Source organism: Lepidochelys kempii, chromosome 13 (assembly GCF_965140265.1).
Source record: "Lepidochelys kempii isolate rLepKem1 chromosome 13, rLepKem1.hap2, whole genome shotgun sequence".
NCBI classification, from domain to species: Eukaryota; Metazoa; Chordata; order Testudines; family Cheloniidae; genus Lepidochelys; species Lepidochelys kempii.
The window spans coordinates 3,419,982-3,440,677 of record NC_133268.1 but is presented as its reverse complement, the minus strand read 5'-3'; the positions used below and the strand labels follow the sequence as shown (position 1 = coordinate 3,440,677).

The 20,696-nt window shown below is 49.0% G+C and overlaps 1 long non-coding RNA gene across 1 annotated transcript in view; it reads left to right on the top strand.

Annotated features, from left to right (window-relative positions):
• The window catches only part of LOC140896845 (uncharacterized), an 87,846-nt gene that overhangs the window by 33,331 nt on the left and 33,819 nt on the right, over positions 1-20,696 (top strand). The window lies entirely within an intron of this gene.

The window sequence follows — 20,696 nt, the reverse complement described above, 5'->3', positions numbered from 1 at the left end:
AAGACGGGGGTTCGAGTCTCTGTTCTACCACAGCCTTCCTATGTGACCAAGGGCAAGTCCCTTGTGCCTCAGTTCCCCTTCTGTGCAATCACAGAATCATAGAACTGGAAAGGACCTCCAGGTCATCTAGTCCAGTCCCCTGCACTGAAGGCAGGGCTAATTATTATCTAGACCATCCCTGACAGGTGTTTGTCCAACCTGTTCTTAAAAATCCTCAATGATGGAGATTCCACAACCCCCCTAGGCGATTTATTCCAGTGCTTAACCACCCTGATAGTTAGGAAGTTTTTCCTAACATCCAACCTAAACCGCCCTTGCTGCAATTTAAGCCCATTGCTTCTTGTCCTATCCTCAGAGGTTAAGAAGAACAATTTTTCTCCCTTCTCCTTGTGACAACCTTTTATGTACTTGAAAACTGTTATCATGTCCCCTCTCAGTCTTCTCTTCTCCAGACTAAACAAACCCAGTTTTTTTCAATCTTCCCTTATAGGTCATGTTTTCTAGACCTTGAATCATTTTTGTTGTTCTTCTCTGGACTTTCTCCAAATCTTTCCTGAAATGTGGCACCCAGAACTCGACACAATACTCCAGTTGAGGCCTAATCAGTGCGGAGTAGAGTGGAAGAATTACTTCTCGTGTCTTGCTTACCACACTGCTGCTAATACATCCCAGAATCATGTTTGGTTTTTTTATAACAGTGTTACACTGTTGACTCATATTTAGCTTGTGATTCACTATGACCCCGAGATCCCTTTCCGCAGTACTCCTTCCTAGGCAGTCATTTCCCATTTTGTATGTGTGCAACTGATTATTCCTTCCTAAGTGGAGTCCTTTGCATGTATCCTTATTGAATTTCATTCTGTTTACTTCAGACCATTTCTCCAGTTTGTCCAGATCATTTTGAATTTTAATCCTGTCCTCCAAAGCACTTGCAACCCTTCCCACCTTGGTATCATCCACAAACTTTATAAGTGTACTCTCTATGCCATTATCTAAATCATTGATGAAGATATTGAACAGAACTGGACCCAGAACCGATCCCTGCGGGACCCCAGTCATTATATCCTTCCAGCATGACTGTGAACCACCGATAACTGCTCTCTGGGAACAATTTTCCAACCAGTTTTGCACCCACCTTATAGTAGCTCCATCTAGGTTGTATTTCCCTAGTTTGTTTATGAGAAGGTCATTCGAGACAGTAGCAAAAGCCTTACTAAAGTCAAGATATACCACGTCTACGGCTTCCCCCCTATCCACAAGGCTTGTTACCCTGTCAAAGAAAACTATCAGGTTGGTTTGACAAGTCCAGGCTGACTGTTATTTATCATATTATCTTCTAGGTGTTTGCAAATTGATTGCTTACTTATTTGTTCCATTGGGGGTGACAGCCCCACCCTGCCCCGCAGGAGGGCGGTGAGGCAAAACACATTCCCAACTGTGAAGGGCTCAGAGACATTGGTAATGGGGGTAGGGTGACCAGATGTCCCGATTTTATAGGGACAGTCCTGATATTTGGGGCTTTTTCTTATATAGGCGCCTATTACCTCCCACCCCCATCCCGATTTTTCACTCCTTCTATCTGGTCTCCCTAAAGGGAAGCTCTGTGGGGCAGGGACTGTCTTGTTCCATGTCTGTACAGCACCAAGCGCAATGGGGTCCTGGCCCAGGACTGGGGCTCACAGGTGCTACCGTAATACACATTAATAATAGTAAGCACCTTAGATGGAAGGGTAGGAAGATGTGGGGGCTGGGAACAAACAGGGGAGAGAGGGGGAGAATAGAACTAGGGGAAGGGAGGAGTCTCTCTGCAACCTACTGGAGAGAGCCCCTGGGAACCCCTTGTTAAATTCTGATAGCTAACTGAAGGGAGGGGAGAGGTGGCATCCCTGCCCCCGACAGCACTGACCCCACTCTCATGCACAACCATCCATGCCAGACAAAACCCCTACTCCCCTGCCCCCCCCCCAAAACCTGGTGTCCATCTCCCCTACAAACATGCCCCAGCCACGGTACCCACTGCCCGGCCCTCCAACTCCTCAGGAGCTAACAGGAATCCTTCCAGCAAGTGCACTTAATAGGAGTTTGGTTGCCAAGTGGTACCGACTCCCTCCCTGGTATGATGATGAGGAGAGCTTTGTTCGAGAGGGGAAATGGATGAATGGATTCCCCAGCCGAGCGCCCCGCGCGACGTGCCGTTTGTCACAGGCTGACAAGGAATGCTTTCCATCAATGGAACAAAAGCCCAGGGTGGCGAGGGAGGAAAGAGGGGAAGTGGGAGGATGAGAAGATGGAGGTGATGGGAGGGTGAAAAGTGGAGGAAGAGCAGGGCAGAGAAAGAGAATGAAGGGAGAAGGCAGAGTTTGGTTTGCCCTCTCACACTGCAGCGTATTCACGGGTACGTCTACACTGCAATAAAAACTCCGTGGTGCCAAGTTGCAGCGCCCAGGTCAGCTGACTCTGGCTCATGGGGCTTGGGGCTAAGCATAGCAGTGTAGGTGCATGGGCTGGTGCCTGGCTCTAAGACCCACCCACTTTGCGGCGTGTCCGAATGTCCACACTGCAGTTTTATAGCCCAGCCCCCAAGTCAGCTGACCCAGGCCAGTCGCAGCCATGCCACAGGTGTTTGATTGCAGCGGAGCCATATTCCAAGTGATGTGCGTGTTCCTGCAAGACACCAGACCCACTACGCCGGGGACTGCAGGCATGGCATTGCCACCCTACTGCGCTTCTCCTCACACATGGAGAGACCCTCTGTAGGACACACAGGCAAGCACAGTCTCCACTACTCATTCAGACCTTGGTTTTTCTCTTGGCACCTGTGAACAAGGGGCCAGTTGTGGCCTGGGCACTTCTATCTGGAAATGAAGTTGGTCAACTCATTTAACAATGGTCAGCTGGTAACAATTTTCATTCGCTACCAACTTGGGTCAGAACAGGTGGAATGACCTACTGTGTAAGGCTGTGGCTGCCCATCAGGCTCTGAAGGATTTCACCACTGTCCCTGAGCCTACCCTACGAGCAATATGAATGCACAGCACAAAGGTCTTAGGGAATCAAAGCAGCCTTTACAGAGTGGGCTGGGGAGTGGCAGATATTTGGGGGAGTCTTTACTGCTGTTTTAGCTTCTTATCAGAAAGAAAAATCCTTGACTGGGGCCAGATAGACCAAATATTCTTATATATGCTTGCACTGCATAAGACAGTTATCCATACACAGGAGCAGGAAGAGTGCACTAGACTTCAGTCAGAGGGTGGCTGCAGACCTTGCTCTGTGACTGCTGTCTAGAACAAGAATAATTCCAGTGTTCTGGAGAACTTTGCTGTAATTCTTCCAGCAGCCTGGCTTGCAGCCTCCTTCCGCCCCCATTAACTGTAACGCTCCACCCTTGGGAGGATGAGAGAGTGCCATAGCTATTTTCTTGATTTATATTGTGCTGTAAACAAAAGGCAAAGCTACCTCAAGTGATTTGGAAATGGAACCCCCAAGCTGGGTGCATTGTCAGCCCATCTAACTTCATGTTCTTACCACTACAACCCCTCTCTGTCCTGTAGTTTGCTACACCCACGTGTTGCATCTGGTCTTAATTTAATTTGCATGCTCTTGAAAGCAGGGAATGTGTTTTCCTGTGAGCCTGTGCTGTGCCTTGCTCAGTCAAGCCTGACACCTGATTAAGGGCTTCCGGGTACTACCCTAATGTAAATAGAATCTTTGTGGTCAATATTATTCCAGTGGAAACAGTGGGTGTCCTATGTAAAAAGAAACTTGCTACCACCATTTTTACCTCCCCTGTCTGTCTGACAAGCCTGTAAGTGAGCAGCAGGGAATGGGGTTTGTGAGCACATTGGAACAATTTTGTCCCATACTCATGCTTCATCTGGGGCTTTTTGTAAGGCAAGAGGAGCTTCATCTGGGCTTAAAACAATTCCTTGCGCAGGGGTGGGCATGCAGAATCCAAATGGAAAGCAGGGTGGGCAGGGCAGAGGGTTATTAAAATCCTATAGTTGATCCTCTTATAGAAGTATAAGACATCCCCCCCCCTAGATTTCAATTCATTGGCACCCCCCAGAACTGAATTCTGGAGCAGTTGGTGCTGGGCGGACCAAAAGGAAGGGGGAAGATATATGGGTGAGATGCATACAGCTGTCTGCGGCATTTCTCCGCCCTGATGGTTATTTTTAAATGGAGCCAGAATTCCTGGAGGCCTATTTGACTTCAGCATGTCTGGGCTGTTCTCCTGCGCTGTGCTGAAGGTTCAGACAACCTGTTTTGAGGCAATTACAAAGTGGAGACAGCCCGTGTGCAAGCAGCAGCTACCGAACGGCTAGGAAGGAAAGTTACAGAGCTAAAAAAAAAAAAAAAATTACAAGGAGGAATGTGCTGAAGCAAAGCAGATGGCTGTGGCATGAGTGCTGCATGGAGCTAGGCTGGTGGTGCTCCCCTATAGAAAGCACATGGGCAGGCCAGTGGAACCAGCCGTCTGCCCCCTGCCCCTGTCCCGCCTGCCCAAGGCTGTTTGGTTTGGTGACACAAGCTCCCCATCAAAGCGAGTGGCGCTTTCTGGGGCCCGTGCACTCAGGAGGCCTTCGTGCCGTAGCAGGGGCTGAAGGTTAATAATCTGTTTGCGATGAAAGCGCCATTTCCCCTGGCTGCTGAGTGCCTGCGACGGAGCGAGAGAGCTCAGAGCCTTTCAGGAGACAGAATGCCGTAATTAGTAGTTTCCTTCGGAATTCAACACCCCCCGTTAGCAGGCAGCTTGCGACGCTATTCATCAGGGGTGGGTTAGTGCTGCCAGACGCTAAACACTATTATTGGGCAGCCAGGCTCCGCTCGGCAAGTTAGTTTTCGCTTCTTAATTTAATCTGAAACTACCACTTGATCTTGGCCACTTGAGCTTGGCCATTTTAAAGGCCATCTTTCCCTTAGTTAGCCCTGCGGGCCTTTCCTGTCTGCTGCAGCAGCCATAGAACCAGGTGGCTCGGTCACCCTTTTGGTGTTAAGTTGCTCCTAAGCAATCCAGACCAGGTGCTGGGAGAACTCTGTGCATTCAGAGCTGCTCTGACAGGTTGCAATAATAAATAACTTGCTGCTTGCAGGGGTTGCTTGGCCGGCAGAACTGAAAAAGAGGAAGCGCTGGGGTTTCAGTCTTTCAGGAGAGCTTTTCAGGAATAGGTTTGCTTTCACAGCTTCAAGGGCTGGACCTAAGAGCTCCCCATGCTTTCAACACCATTCTTGGGAAAGCATTACAAGGCCAGTGATAACAGTGCTGGATATTTGAGCCCTCTAAGTCTGTGGCTGGATCAGTCACCATGTCGGCTTCAGGCCTTAGACTTTTTTTTTCAGTGACCCCCAACAAACTGACAGTCCCGATTCTCTTTCTAAGCGGTTGGTTGGCGTTTCAGTTCATCCCCTGCGCCGCAGGAGCATGAATGAAATCTGGGAAATATCTGAGATTATTTCTGGACTCAGAATGCCTCCCTATTTTATATAAAATAGCACCTACCATCCAAGGATACCAGAGTGTTTATTCATAACGCCAAAATAAAGGCACGTGCTAGTGTCACCAATTAGGAGGGGCATCGGAAAATGCAGTTCTGTCAAAATCGAAATGGTTTGCAATCACGTTGATTTTGTCTAAATTTCATTTTGTGGGGAGAGGAATTCTGGCAATGGAAAACATCCCTTTTTGACATTTTTGAAATGAACGTTTCATCCTGTTACGTATAATATAAAAGTTGAGATTGAAACAAAGTTTCACTTTTGTTGAAACAAAATATTTTAATGCAAATTTTCCTTCGGAGAATTTTGAAACTTTGGGGTTTTGTTCTAATTCAAAACGAAGCCAATTTTCAAAACCTCAGAATCCTTCACAAAATAGAATTATCATCCCTGCAGCCAGCTCTTGTGTGTGCAGCTGTCCACTACTAGAGGGAACTACATAGATGTGTACCATGGCCCCTCTACTGCTAGTTGGGACAGGAGATTTCCCTCAAGCTTAAGTAGAAAGGGCTTGTGATTTTGTACTGGAAGATCTGAGTTCTATTCCTGCAACTGCTATCCAATTCTGGGTGGCACCATACTAACAAGGGACCTCGGGGCTGTCCACAGATTCTTGACAATACTTGAGTATTTATCCAGCACTCTTACATTTCTAAGAACTGTGCCAACATCAACACAATATCCTCCAGAAGTGAGTAAGTGGCACAGCCCCTAACCTACAGATTGGGACACATGGAAAGGTGGAGGGCAGCATTTTCAAAAGTGGGCACTGATTTTGGGTGCCCAGCGTGAGACACCTCAGGTCCGATTTTTCAGGGATGCAGAGCTCCCTTCTCTGCCATCAACTTCAGTTGGAGTTGTGCCCGCTCTGTGCCATTGAAAATCCAGGCCCAAGGTGCCGCAGGCCAGGAACTCTAAAAGCCAGTGGTGAGTTTTGAAAGCTGAAGCTATTTGAAATGCCTCCTCCCCGTTCCCCTCCCCAGTGGTGCCTGGATCAGAGCAGGACTCTTGGCTTCTGAGCACCATGTCCAGGCCAGCATAACAGTGATTTTCAGCCTTTGCTCCATCATGCCCCACTTTCTCAAAGGCACGGAGTCTGGAGCCCACCTTCCCATGCACTAGAGACAATGTTAATAACCAATCCAGATGCTGGCGTCTTTATGGCTACAGCGGCCTGTGCTCCGATGCATCTCGGGGACAGGCAGCAGCAGGTTTGTAAGCAGAGAGTTTATCCAGCTGGGGACAGACTGACCCACTAGGCAACCAGACAGTGACTTGTGAATCCCTCCTGTGGAAGGGGGACAGCATGGGCAGAACCCTGTGCCCGCTGCCTCTTCCGCATGGAGTCCCTGTCCTCCCAGCCTACAGTCCTTTGCCAGCAGGGCCCTCGGGCAGCCGACAGCAGATACCTCCACCCGCATGCCCCCCTGCAGGCTGAGCAGTAGCGGGGCAGCACAGAGCGGAAAAGGAGAGCGTCTCCCTGCATGCAGTCCCAGCAGCAGACTCTCTGTAGGGCCAGCCCGGTTCAGTCTGGGTGCATGAGAAGGGCTTGCCCTGGAGCTGGCATGAGCGCACTGGGGGATTTACCCCAGGCTGCCATGGGGATTTATCTACTACTATAACGGCAGATACTAAAGGCAGGCAGACAGGCATTTGAGGCCAGAGCCACCAGCAGCATGGCCAGGCCCCACGATTTGTGAGCCAAGCCAGTCACAGGGCTGGGTGGGCGACGGGCACTGCTATATAGATTATTGGCTCTATTGGCTACGACATTGCATCCCCCTTGGATTCCTCATGTAAGGGGGGCAAGCTTGGGTTCCTAGCATAGGCTGCCCCTCATTCATCACCAGCTTTGCTCCCCTGTTTTCTCAGCGTCAGAATAGACCGTCGAGTGTCTATTGCCTAACAGAGAAGCACAAGTGTGTTCAGAAAAGGAAAGAATTTTGTCTGGTGGGATTCAAATGTTAAAGTCTTTAAACATCGACCCCAGTCAGGTTTTCTCATCCCCTTTTCATCACGCTCCCCACCCGGCTTGGTTTCAAACGGCCAGGAGAACGCTGGCAGCTGCTCTTTCTACACCGAGAGAGCGATTTAAAATTACACACAGATGTGGAGAGGTTTTCAGTTCTTGCGCAGTGGGACCACACACTGACAATTTCTAGTTCTGTCAAAGTAGCACCGTTTTATCACTAATGGAAATATTCCATTCACTCTCTTGCTAGGGCTTTTTCCTTTAGAGATGAAAATTTTACAATCCCATTAGACAAAGCAGTTTATATTATGGTGTAACAGGGACCTTCCTTAGAGGTTAATAGCAGTCAGTCTTCAGCCATATGAGGCCATACCACCCAGCCCGTTGGGTCTTACAGCTTCATTAAGTCTCTTAAATCCCAGGTGGGAAAGTCTCTTAAAATTATAATCAGAAAAGAGGAAAGATACCACAGGCTAAGGTGCAGGAACTGAAATCGATGGGGAGTTCTCCTTTAAAATCAATGCCACAAGAAGACCTCAGTCTAGGGTCTGATCCAAAGCCAGACGAAGTCAAATCAAAGATGCTCATTGACTTCAGTGGGTTTTGGATCAGACCCATAAAGTTCCTGGACCTCCACAACACACTAGCCAGCATGCACAGGAATCCCTCCATGCTTTAACAATGAGCTCAGATTATTTTAAATCAAATTTTATACATCAGGCTCTTTTTTTTTATTCCCTGCAACCCAAACTCTCATACTCCCAGAGGAGGTTCACATTTCAATGACAGCTACAATTGCTGATCTTGTTGATAGTTGGCCGAGCTTGCAAAGCCCTTACACTCAACTCCGGGGCATTGCTCTGTCTGTATGTAAAGAGAACTTTTGAATGCTGCATCCAATCAACTCCAGCATTCAGGGGATGTTCTAGCCATCGATGGCCAGAACCCTGTTGAGTTTTGGGGAAAAGGGGAAACTGGGGGACAAACGGAGCCCTTGCCAGCTCTTTAGCAGAGCAACACCCCCGACCTCTAGCGCTTCTGCAACAGTCTGTAGATCGAAGAACTGGTTGATGGCTCTTGTTAATCAATACCCCTGCTCATCTCCGCTTATCCAATAAAAGCTGTCCCCTCACCCAGCTTGTCTCTCTAATATCCTGGGATCAACCAGGATACAACAACCCTGCAAACATCCTCTCAGTCCTTTCACATGCTGAATGACTTCTCTCCCAGTTAGAAAGAAGAAAGGGAGTAGAGGGAAGTGCACCCAGCTTGTGGAACATGAAGGGAGAATGGGGGACCCTCTGATAGGAGGAATGGGGGGCAAACAGAGGCCCTAGCAGGGAAGCGACTAGGGGGAATTGCAGGGAGTCCCTGAAGAAGAGGGGGCTGGCAGGATAGCAGACAGGGAGCTTGTGGGTGGAATGAAGGGCTGCCAGGAGCCCCGGTGTGTGCAGTGAGCTCTGCCTCCATAAACTACCGAGTGTGCTACCTTCTAATAGCCCTCATTTTCAGCACCAGACACTGCGCAGATCATCAGATCTCTGAGCCAGTCCTCAAATTAAATTACGTTTGTGTTTTCCCACAACAAAACCAGGCTGTGAGTTTATAATAGAAGCGATGCATTGCACTGCTCAGTTTCCTGCCCTAACCCGGAGAAGCCCTCTCTGACTCGAGAGGCAGGAGCCTGGGGCAGTTTTTGTTATGAGCCCTTTAAAAACTAGGTATTGCTATTGCACCACTGATATTTAGCATCTCCAGGGAGCCAAATGTAGCTTCAGCCTAGCTGGGTAGCCTGCCAAATTAATCCAAGACACCCAGTACAGAAGGAGCTTAAATTAGTTTTATCTGATGTTAGCTTGTACTAAACAATATGTTAACTTGACGATGGAAAAATACCCTTGTGCCAGTTTATAAGGAGTGATGCATAGAGCCTGCTGAGCCTCAGATGAGGGAGAACATGATTTGGGGGGGAAAAGGGAGCAGGTGTTCGTATCTGTGTGAGGTTCAGACTCATGGGTTGCCTAAAGAGACCTTCTGACAGTCACCCATTTTAACAGCCGCAGACCATGTCCTCCTGGCTTTCTCATTGCACACTTATTGAGCACAGCTGGCTTGTTTCGCTCCACTGCAATAGGTCTGTGCTCTCATGGGTGTTTCACAGTCAGAGACAAGACTAACCGCAACCAGATTCTTATGTAGCCTAGGGAAACAAAGGGTTAACAAGCGACAGGTGCTGCATTAAGAATCTATTTGCTATCCTCCTACCCTCAGCTACTCATCAAAGAAGCAAAGGCCGTTAGGGTGGCATGGGTTAAAGCTGCCTTGTGAAGCAGAACGGTTGTTTGATGGTGGCTTTCTTCTGCGGGGTTCCTTCTCATGCTTTTCTGATGGGCCTTTCCTTGGTTGTGATATGTGTCACTGCTCTCACTCTATTTAAAGATGAACGGCAAAGTCAAGAAACTTGTGTACTGTGCTCTTTACTGTGCCTTTAGGAGGGGGCCTCCAAGGAATTGTCTTTATTATGTCTTCAGCAAGGGTTTTGATCACTTGATTTGCTTCTCATAGCAGAAATCTCAGGTCCTCTGTGCTGGAGGACTCTGGCAGTCCTAGGAAGCTGTGGATGGTGACTACAGCTCGAGGCTGAAACCTGATCTGTAGCCCTACCAGTCCCAAAGTGAAGGGGGGGCAGGACCCAAACTACCGTGTCTATTTGTTTGCATCTACAGGAACAGTAAAACTGGGACACAACAATACAGCTTCTTTACAGCTCACTGTGAAGAGTCACCAGTTATTATTGAAGTCTAATTGGGGAGCAGTATTTCTAATCACACTCAACTTAATTTTAGTAACACTCGTGCTCCACTGGGAGTGTGTGCTGTTAGGCCCTTGGTCAATGACTTCTGGAGAACTACTTAAGTCTGGTTGCTTAATGTTAAAACCTGACTCCCAAAGCACTGTCTACTGCCCCAACAAACACAGCCGAAATCCACCTCTGCTATTGAGCACATGAAGGCGGCCTTTACTCTGTGTAAATAACAATTCAAACCCATTAAAAAATTATTGATTGTCTGTATTGCGGCAGTGCCCAGAGACCCCAATTAGGATCCGGCCCCATTGCCCTGGGTGTTGTGCTCCCCGAAGCTGTTACTTGGATCTGAGATGGTTCTGTGTCTCTCAGTGAGCTATGCAGTGACCCATCAGCTGCTTTCTGGCTCTGCTTTTGCTGGTGTATGGCACCTGCAGCCATGGAAAGAGAGTAATTCATCCAGGCTTCCTTAACATATTCATGCAAGTTTCCTGCTGGGGAATTCCTATTGGCCTGCGTCACAGCAGGAAAGGTGGATATATCCTGGAAGCATGTCCTATTTTGACCTGTATGGACTGGAAGTGGGACCAATGTACACTGCGTAGAGGTACCATGGGGCTCAGGGCTGTGGTCTGAAAAACTGCTCTGGAACATTCAGAGTCAGGAAGGGGCAAGAAGCTGAAGGATCTCTGGAATTACGTCTGGTTAGTTACAGCAAGGAGTTAAACATCCCGGCTGGGCTCACGCCAGCAGCATCCCATTCCAATCTCTTCCCTTGCTTCCTGGGCCCTGTGCGCCTTTCTGCTGTGCAGAGCACTGGGACACACCCCGAAACCCTCAAGCAGGGAGCAGGAAGGGGAACAGACCCTGGGCAGCCGACTCCCCAGCTGGAGTCCTTCTGCATGAACCCAGCATGGTTAAGGCTTCCAGGGCATTAGAAGGATGTGGCTGGCGAAGGGTGAGGATCAGAGGAGCTGCGCTTCTGTACAGCAAACTCCCTGGTAAAGTGGTGTATTTTCAGAGCCACATCCGCTTCGAACATGCACCTTCTGCCCCAATTCGGTCCACGTCTGGAGCAGGGACCAGTGACCCAACAGCCCCTGAGCTGCCCATGCTGCTAGATGGGAAGGGGACCCAGGGGTTTTCATGGAGAGGCATCATCCATTCTGACTGTGTAGGGTTGGGGTTTTGAATTCTCAAGGGCCTGGTGCCAGGGGAGGGCTCTGTGTTCTTGTCAGCATGGGGATGGTGTGGTCCTAAATGAAGACCCATATCTTATGACTTGTGCTCCAGTTTAGGGGCCAGCGTAAACATAGTGGAGCCTCGCTGGCTTCAGTGGCATCACGTCTAGCGTTCGCTGGTGAACATAAGCCAGATTCTGATCTTCGTTGCACAGGTGTAACACATTGAGGGGCTCTGGGATTACACTGGGGTAACTGTGATCAGAATCTTGAACGAGCTGGTATTCTCAGGCCTGGTTCCGTGTCACCCCATTGTATCTGCACTCAGTTCTGTGACGTTACTTCTGCCTCAGACTGCTGAGACCAGAACTGGGCCCCTAGTCCTATATGGAGAGCAGGTGTTTCCACATTAATGGCCCAGGACTTCAGGAAATGTTGGTCCCTGAGGAGTTTTTAGTGAAACATAAAATACTACACAGATCTGGCGGTAAAGCTCGTTTGTTCCCCTCTAGAAGGAACAGCTTCTGCTCATGCTCTCAGCAGCGTGCTGGAGAGTTAACTGGCTGTCTTGCAGTAAGTCTGACCTACTGTCCGTTATCTCTTCATCTAATTGTGCTGCTTGTATGCAAGCTCATCCTGGTGATCTCTGCAGGGCGTGCGTTACTATGAACACTGGCTGCAAAGCAGGGACTTCCCAGCTTCCTTTTCTGTTTCTTGTTACCAGAGACAAGAAATACATAATCCACCCTTAGCCCTGGGACACTTAGTTCTGACGCCAGCTCAGAAACTCTGAGAAGCAGCAAGTGCGGGAGGACAGGAGTGCCACGGAGGTACGAGCTGCCAAACCTTCAGAGAGTTCCCTCCCCTCCCATCTCAACTCGGGGCTCCGAAGAGCATGGACAACTAATTACCAGTCCCTAGTTCCCAGCTCCCCTCCCACACATCAGGGCCGAGGTAGTGTTCTTGGCAAGCACTAGAAAGTGAAGCCTGCCTATGCCAGCAGCAATGCGCTCCGTGCATGAACAGACAGAGACAAATATACTTGCCAGTGGTGTAAAGACCTTCACTCCTCACAAGTCCTATGACCCACAAACAGCACTTGATTGTTCCTGATGTCTAGCTAGGCTCAGCCTGTGCTCCGGGGAAGGGGCTTTGCTGACGGCTGTCACATGGGGAGCGGGGCTATTAAAATGAAAGAGGGCGAGCAGGAGGAATATACAAATCGGAACCTAAGATTGCTGTGTTTAGGGCTGAGGATTATTTCTTTCATGGTCATTGTAAAATAAGCCGTGCCTTCTTAGCTGAAAGAGAGAATGCAGCAGGAAATCGGGACTGGTTCGGGAGCGTTCATGTCTGCCAGAGGGCAAATGCAAGCTCGTAGGGCATGTTCTGTGACTCCCATCTCCCTGTGGAACAAACACACCTGCCTGTGCCATGGGACGAGGGACAGAATAGCTGCTGGGCTTCAGTTTAGCAGGCAGGTGTCCTAATCCCCAGGGGAAGGCTCCAGGCCGCAAGCTGGATGCAAATAGACCTGAGGTTCTTGGCGTAGTCTGGGCGAGGTGTGAGCTGTCACCTCCGTTCCAGGGTGTCTAGGCACCAGCAGCCCAGAGCTGCATGCCCTTCCTCCTGAGAGTAGTCCTGGTGCCTTTGATTTGGTGAGGAGGAGTAAAGAGCACGGTTGGAGCCTTTGATCTTGCTGAGCAGAGTCCTTTTAACTTTCCCTGGCTGTCTGCAGTCTCTCTGTGGCCAGCGTTATTTTATCCCGGTGTCTAGCTTAGTTTCCCAGCACTGTTGCTCGGCTGCTGTCTGCACCTGATCAGACCTAGTGTCCCAGTCCCCCAGGAGCCTTCTTTGGGGATGTTCCCAGGCCCTGTGCCCTTCTCTATCTGGGCACTATCCTTAGGGCAAAACCAGAACCTCAACCACGAGTCACCCTGCGTTTTATAAGAGGAAGGAGTCAGATCTGAGTGTCTGGAGCCAAACCTTCCCCTAGGATTTGATTCCAGGTCAAGCCTGATTTCAGACAGGGGCCTGATTTCAGGTTCCTGTTCAGAGGCAGCTAAAATCTTTCAGGAAGAGGAATTGAATAGGATTCTTTCCATCCTGGGCCAAAAGCTCCAGAATTCCTGCGCTTAGAGAATTCTCCCACGCTGGGGCCTGTCTCTTACCAGAGGAGACATGATGGGGGCTAACCCATCCTGGCCTCCGGTTCAGCCTTGACATCCCAACCTCACCCTCATCTGCATCCAGATGCTGCTTCCTGCATCTATTTATGTTCCAGGGGCTAATAAGGGAACTGGGGTCGTGCTGACGTCTGATGGATTTATTTTGCCCTTTCCAGCCGCTGCTGCTGAGCCCATCTCTGATTTGTGTTGTGTCCACTGGCGTGACCGCTGTGCTGAAAAGAGCTGCTGTTCCTCAGAAAGTAAACACGTGTGTGTGGGTTGTTTTTACGCAGCACTTCTCCTCCTCTGGGTATCCCAAAGCTCTTAAATAAGATGCTGATGGTGCAGCATCTGGGTCGGCTGACGTGGCAGTCATGACGTGCCTTGGAATAGCTCCTTTGTTCATCACACCTAGTGAATGGGAAACCCCAGCATCCAGACCCACAAAGGGCCAGGGGATCCTTAACTCCCCCCTAGGCAGAGGAGAGCAGGAGTGACCGCGGCTGGCAACTCCTAGAGTGACAGGCGATGAAAGAGAGAACCAGAAATTTTGCAAAGGGACTTTTGTGACTGGCTAAAACTTGCCCCTGATCCCCCCCCCCAAAAAGAACCCCTTTTCTTCTCCCCAGCCCAAACTGCTGCTAACTTAGACCCTTGAAAGCCTGGACCTGCAGCTGCCCAAGGGGTTTAATGGGAGTTCTCTGGGGCTCAGTGGCGATCTGAATTGGGGGTGCTATTGGCTCCTGATGCCCTGGGCCAAGTAGTACATCTTCAAGCAACTCTTTCGGAGCAGGGTCTCCCCAGGGGGCTGCTTTACCGTGGAAATCTCCCGATGCAGCGTGTCTGAGGTGAGGGAGAGATTGTCTGGATCCCGAGAGAGAAATTAACAGCACCAGTTTGAGGAAATGGGCCGATGGTAGTACGCTCCCCCCTGCAAATGTGCTCACCTCCCACTAGCCGCTCCAGTCCTTGGCCTTGCCTGAGCTGAGACGACCCAGCCTGTGACAGACTGACATGGGGACTAGGATGAAACTGCCACCTTCATTTTCACTTGTGACCAACCAAAGGATTTGAGCCCCATGTCTAGAGATGCCATGCAAGGCCACCAGCCCCCTCTCGCGCTTCGTTAGCTGAAGGAAATCGACTCTTGTGTCTAAGGCACAGGGCTGGGTTCTGTTCTCCGCTTGGCTACAGACTGCTCTGTGACCAGCCACCGAAACAGCTCTGTGCCTTCCATTTTCCCCGTCCATAATAAAATTCAACTAGCACTCGGCAGCGTCTGTGCAGTGCTTGGAGATCCTCGGAGGCAGGGTGCGGTAGAAGTTCTTCAATCCATCCATCCCCTTTTGATGCCTCCAGGGTCTGCAGTGGGTTAAATCGCTCAGCCCTAAACTGGATGATACCGTCTTGATTCTTTTCACTCCTGCAGAACTCTTCCTCGATTGCAATGTGTTATCGCGAGAGAACACCCAATGCTGAAACGGCAGATAATGCTCTTCTGCCTTCCAGGCCTAGGTGATTGTAGCTCATTGCTGGCTGGGTGGCCGGATAAGATCTCGCAGCAGTGTAGATAATTCAAAACGCTGCTGCTGAGGCATTTATCACATTAGTTTATCGCAGCCCATTGCTTCCTGCTTGCCATGGCTTTCTGCTAAAGGAGGCTGCGGGACTTTGAAGTCCTGGCTTTGAGACGTCTGTTCTCTTTGGCATTTTTTAAAAAGAGCCAGGGCCAGACAAGCCACTGGAATGGGTGGTGCGACACCCGCTGAGGATGTGGCCCTATGTCCTATATGTGTTGTGCTATGCTGCTGATTGTGTCCCAGTGCAGTGCTAAAGCACTTGGGTGGAGTGGAGGTAGGTAGGAGGTGTGATCACATCCTAGGGGACAAGGTCAACAGTGATGTGAGAGGCTGTGATAACAGTTCTAGAGGTTATTTGTGCACAACCCATATCTTACCCACGCTGCAGTGAAGATGCGAATACACAATAGTTAGGGCGGATCGCAGATGCTAAAGTGACAGCTAAGCTTGTGTGAAACATGGAAACCTTGTTTCCGCTGATTCCTTCTAGGATCTAAACAGGGATTTTCTCCTGTTGGGTCCCGCCTCCAAGTTGGGGCTGACGGGGCAGGGACAGGACCCCCCATAGGAGTGTGGCTTTAACCCCAAACGTCTCCTGCTTAGATCTTCCTGTCCTGACACCAGCCGAGGTGCTGGCCAGTTCAGGCCAAAGAGAGACTCCCCGAGGCAGAGTGGTTGGTAGGTAGCAGCTCTGCAGATGTGGGGCTCCTGTGGCTTGTGAGCAATAGCATAGAACTGTTTATTTCAGACCATGAGAGGCTGTTCATACTAAGTGATGTTCATGCCTTCAGCTGTCCGCTGTAGGGGAGGCTGCTACTGGCCTGCTGCGGGAAATCCTTGCTGGAAATGCGTGGGAGAGGGTTCCTCAAATCCGTGAATGCAGCAAAAATGCGGTGATTATTTCCGGCTCTGTGATGTTGACACACATACAAGCCCTTGGCTGATGCACTGGTCCCAAAGCCAACCATTTTCAGGGGCCTGGCACGGCCTAAGTGATATGTCACAGCTGACAAGCGAGAATGTGACACACCGTTCACTTCGCTGACATACGTGCCTCAAAATGCTGCAGCCCCTTCTCCTGGAACCCAGCCTCCTAGTGCCAGTGAGGATAACTAGGCAGAGGGTCTGTGCCCGAGGAAGTGGGGGGTTACTGGTTTCAGGGTTAGGGATCAGGGATTCATACTGCCTCTGGGCTGTGTACTGTGTAATCTAGGAAATATTGACCAGGATTAGCCATTAACTGTTGTGACCCAAGTCATTCCAGCACAAACATACACTTGCATCAGCCAGCGATAGCTCCCAGCTGGGAGGATGGTCTGTGTACATTCAAAAGAGGGCCCATTCTGTGCACCTGGCAGCTGCAACAAGGGTCCTGAACCGGCAACATGCTCTTACATCTGGCCCCCCAGCTACAGGGTTCAGCTCTTGGTTCAGTGCTGACCCTGTGTCTGAGCACTGTGGAGCACAGACCCTCGACCCCCAGAGACATCGGCCGGGCAGAGGGGCATCTGAAAGTATAGTCACTGCCCTGCAGGTGTGCAGAGATGTGGAGACAAAGATCTAGTCATGGAGGAGGAGGGGTCCTCCCTAAGCTGCGCTGTGGGGGGTTGTCTATATACACCCGCTATTTTAATGGGGAATGAGCCTTTCCTTCACCCACCATCATTCCTAAATGACTGACACGTCCCTGCCTCCTGTGTGTAGATAAACAGCACCTTACCTGTTGGCATCTGCATCTGATCTATTATTTGGCCAGACATATTTGTTTGTATTTATATGCATCAAAAACGAATGGAAAGATTAAAGAAACACCGCATGCTGGCCTAGCGAATAGAAGTTCTGCACATTCTCATCTCGTTCAACCATCAACGTTCTTCCCCACCATGCAGTTCTGTAACTAACCCTGGTTTAGGGAAGTGCCTGTTGCAGATGTTGGTTCCCCACTGAGATCAGACTTGCGGAAGAAAACTCAGGACTTGTATCGGGGTTATTAAAGTGTGTGTTGAGCGACACCAAACTGGAGGAGTTCAGCGAAATATGATTCGGTGGGGAATTTTAAACAACGGCTAACCAGTCCTTTCCCAAGAGTGAGGGACCCTGGGATAAAAAGCCCCATATAAATGCAAAATGTGATTAGTGACAGCCTTTGTGTGGCCATGCTCTCCAAAGAGACAGGAGAACGACAGCCCCTGCGGCAAAACAGAAGGTCAGTAATGTGAGAGGAAAAGAAATTCAATCATTCGAGTCTTGCCAATAAAATGCTACAGCGATCACCACAGCTACTAACCCTGTGCATAAATATCTGCCCAATTAGCTACATGTGAACTCTCTATAGCCTAAAGGATTAACAAATGAAATCATCATCATCTTAATGTGAGTGACCATCACCAAGCATAAGCAGTTAACTCCTTTAATTAGTCACTGCATGAATTCTAACCTGAACACCAGACCTTTCAAAACACTTGGCGACTGGGGAACTATCTGACTGGGAAATGATTTTACATGCCAGTGTCGCAATTCACAACCCGAGACAAACCCTCCGATCCTCAACTCTGGGAGCCAGCCTGACCCTGCTCTTCTGTGAGAACCCCCACTCCCAGGCTGTTCACACACAGCCTCTGGCACATAAGCTGCTCCCAGAGACGTGAGTGAGCACTTTTGGCTAGCCGCTGCTTGGATAGCGCAACCGAATGACACTAGCCAATATCTTCGGTCCCAGACACAACCCTAGGAACCTCCGTCTTGCAGTGTCAACTTATGCCCGCTGGACGCTGCAAGCTTATATGGGTTTGTCAATTTAACAAAGAAATTGATATATACCAGGCTTGTTATCCCAAGGGGAGTCTCTGATATGCTTCAAACCAAATGCACTGCTTCAGGTAGAATAAACAAACAAATGTATTAACTACAAAAGATGGATTTTAAGTTATTATAAGTCAAAGCACAACAAGTCAGATTTGGTCTAATGAAATAAATGCAAAACACATTCTAAGCTGATTTCAACACTTTCAGTGCCCTGACAAACTTAGATGCTTCTCACCACAGGCTGGCTGGTTGCTCTTCAGTCAGGCTCTCCCCTTCAGTTGCTTGGTGGTGGTGTTTGTAGATGGGGGTGGAAGAGAGAGGAAGAGCATGGCAAATGTCTCTCCCTTTTATCATGTTCTTTCTTCCCTATTGACTTTGCCCTCCCCCCTACAGGGTCAGGTGAGCATTACCTCATCGTAGTCCCAAACTGACCAAGGGAAGGGGGGTGACTCACTCGAGAGTCTAACAGATCCTTTGTTGCTGCCTAGGCCAGTGTCCTTTGTTCCTGTGAGGCTGGGCTGGGTTTGTCCCATTCATGCCCTGACGAGGTGTGAACTGCCCCTCTGCTCCTGGAGAGTTTTGCCTGGGCTTGTTTTACGCGATGAGGACACATTTTCAGCCTCATAACTATATACATGAAATTGCAACCTATAACATTACTATAACAACAATGCTCACTGCATCATGAGCCTTCCAAAAACACTCAACATGACAAACTTTGCATTGGATACCACACAATCATGTTATAAGGATGAACACGGGGGTGCAGGGTATTCCGTCGAGATACAGAGTGCACAGTTCCCCTTCCCTGTGTGTTAGCCCGTTATTACCTAAAGCAAGTCCATTCTCTTCCTTCCCTGCCAGCCCAAGTCTTTTTTCCTTTGTTATCCAGCTCTTTTTCACACTTCTCAGTAACAATCTGCTGTGCTCTTTTAATAAGAAGTGAGAGGGTATTTTTCAAAAAAAGCACTGTGCTTAATTCATCTGTGGAACTCACGGCCACAGTATATTATGGACACAAAGAGCTTGGTGGGGTTCAAAAAACGCTTAACCATTTATAAGTAATAAAAATATCTGCCATTATATTAGGCATGATCAAAGTGTATAAACCACCACAAGCCAAGCACTAATTGTTTCCTCCATGAGCAGTTGACAGCATAAGTGATATGGCTTAGATTTTTATTATCATTATTTGTATTATTTGTATTACCCCAGTGCCGAGAGTCACAGTCATGGATTAGGACCCCATTGTGTTAGGTGCTGTAGAAACGTTTTAGCTTGCATTTTATAGCTTATTCTGAAGCAGCTGCTACTGGCCATCATCAGAAACAGGATACTGGACTAGAAGAACCCTGGCTCAGGTCCAGAATGGCAATTCCTGTGTTCTGGATCATGTTCTGTAGGCAATGAACTAATAACACATTCATAAAATCTACTTTACATATTAGCTTCCTCATGCGCCCATGTGCACATGCAGAGCTATTCTGATCAGAAGGAAATGTTTCCTTATCGCTAAGCAGGGGATTTCCCCTTGGGACTGATAGGAAAAGTAGAATTTGCCCCATCAGTTTCTTTCTCAGTCTGCCCTGGGCATTGCCACAGTGAGGGACAAAGAGCTGAATGTGCTCTGGCTATTTGAGCCAAGAAACTATTATTAAGTCCTTACATCAAAAACTTCACTCTTTCAATCAGAGAATCTATACTTTGGTCAGTTATGCTTTACTCAGGATGAGTTTCTCACAGATTTCCTGGACTTGAGATGGAATTTCCTTCTTGAACAGTCTGTCCTCCATGTTCTTTTAGTTACTTGCCCTTTTCATCACCAGGCTAATTGCTTCTCTTCGTCCTGACATCTCTCCTCTTACAGCGCGGTTCTCTTCTCTGAGCATAGCAGCTTTCTACTCCTCATGTCTGCTCCCTGGACATATCTAGACTCTGATCTTCTGACTGCAGTGACAAAAATAAATTCCCATTGTGTCTCACTCCACAGAGACTCAGAGAGAGTTAGTGGGATTTATTGCTCCTTGTTCATAGCCCACAGGGTGGTTTGCTAAGTTCCAATTAGAAGGCCCATCAGAGATGTTTGTGCAAACCCAGTAAAGTCACTAAAGTTGCACAGGTGTAGCCTTGGCTATACTTTGACCTACAGAGCCAAGAACCTTAATGACTGCTGACAATGCCCAAAAAGGAGAAGAGAAGCCAGCTTGGCGGTCAGATCCTAGGCTGAGTCCGCAGGGCTGGCAGATAGCACAAACCCCCTTGTAAACTTGGCCCAGCCAGTCTGTAAGACGGTATAAATGTGGGAATCCCACAATGCCATTTTCACAGAGTCACTTTTCAGATTAGAGCCACTGCATGCTAAGCACCTCTCAGGAACAGCCTCTCGTCCGGGCCCTGTTCAGTGCAATGCCCGATTTCTGTCTGCCCTGTTGTAGGAACCGGTACTGCACTCCTGGGCGGGAGGATAAGACAGGAGATGCACAAGTGAGCGAAGTGATTTTGTTAGGAAGCGAAGCGCCGGGTGTGGAAGGTGCTGTAAGATGCTGTGTTCTGTTCTGCTCACCTTCGCCCTGCAAGAAGGGGGTGGTGATTATTTTTTTTGTGTTTTGCTGCCAGAGTGGGCGGGCCAGACTCATCCATGTTTCTCACTTTTTTGCTCACGAAAATGAGAAATGTTTACCGAGACTT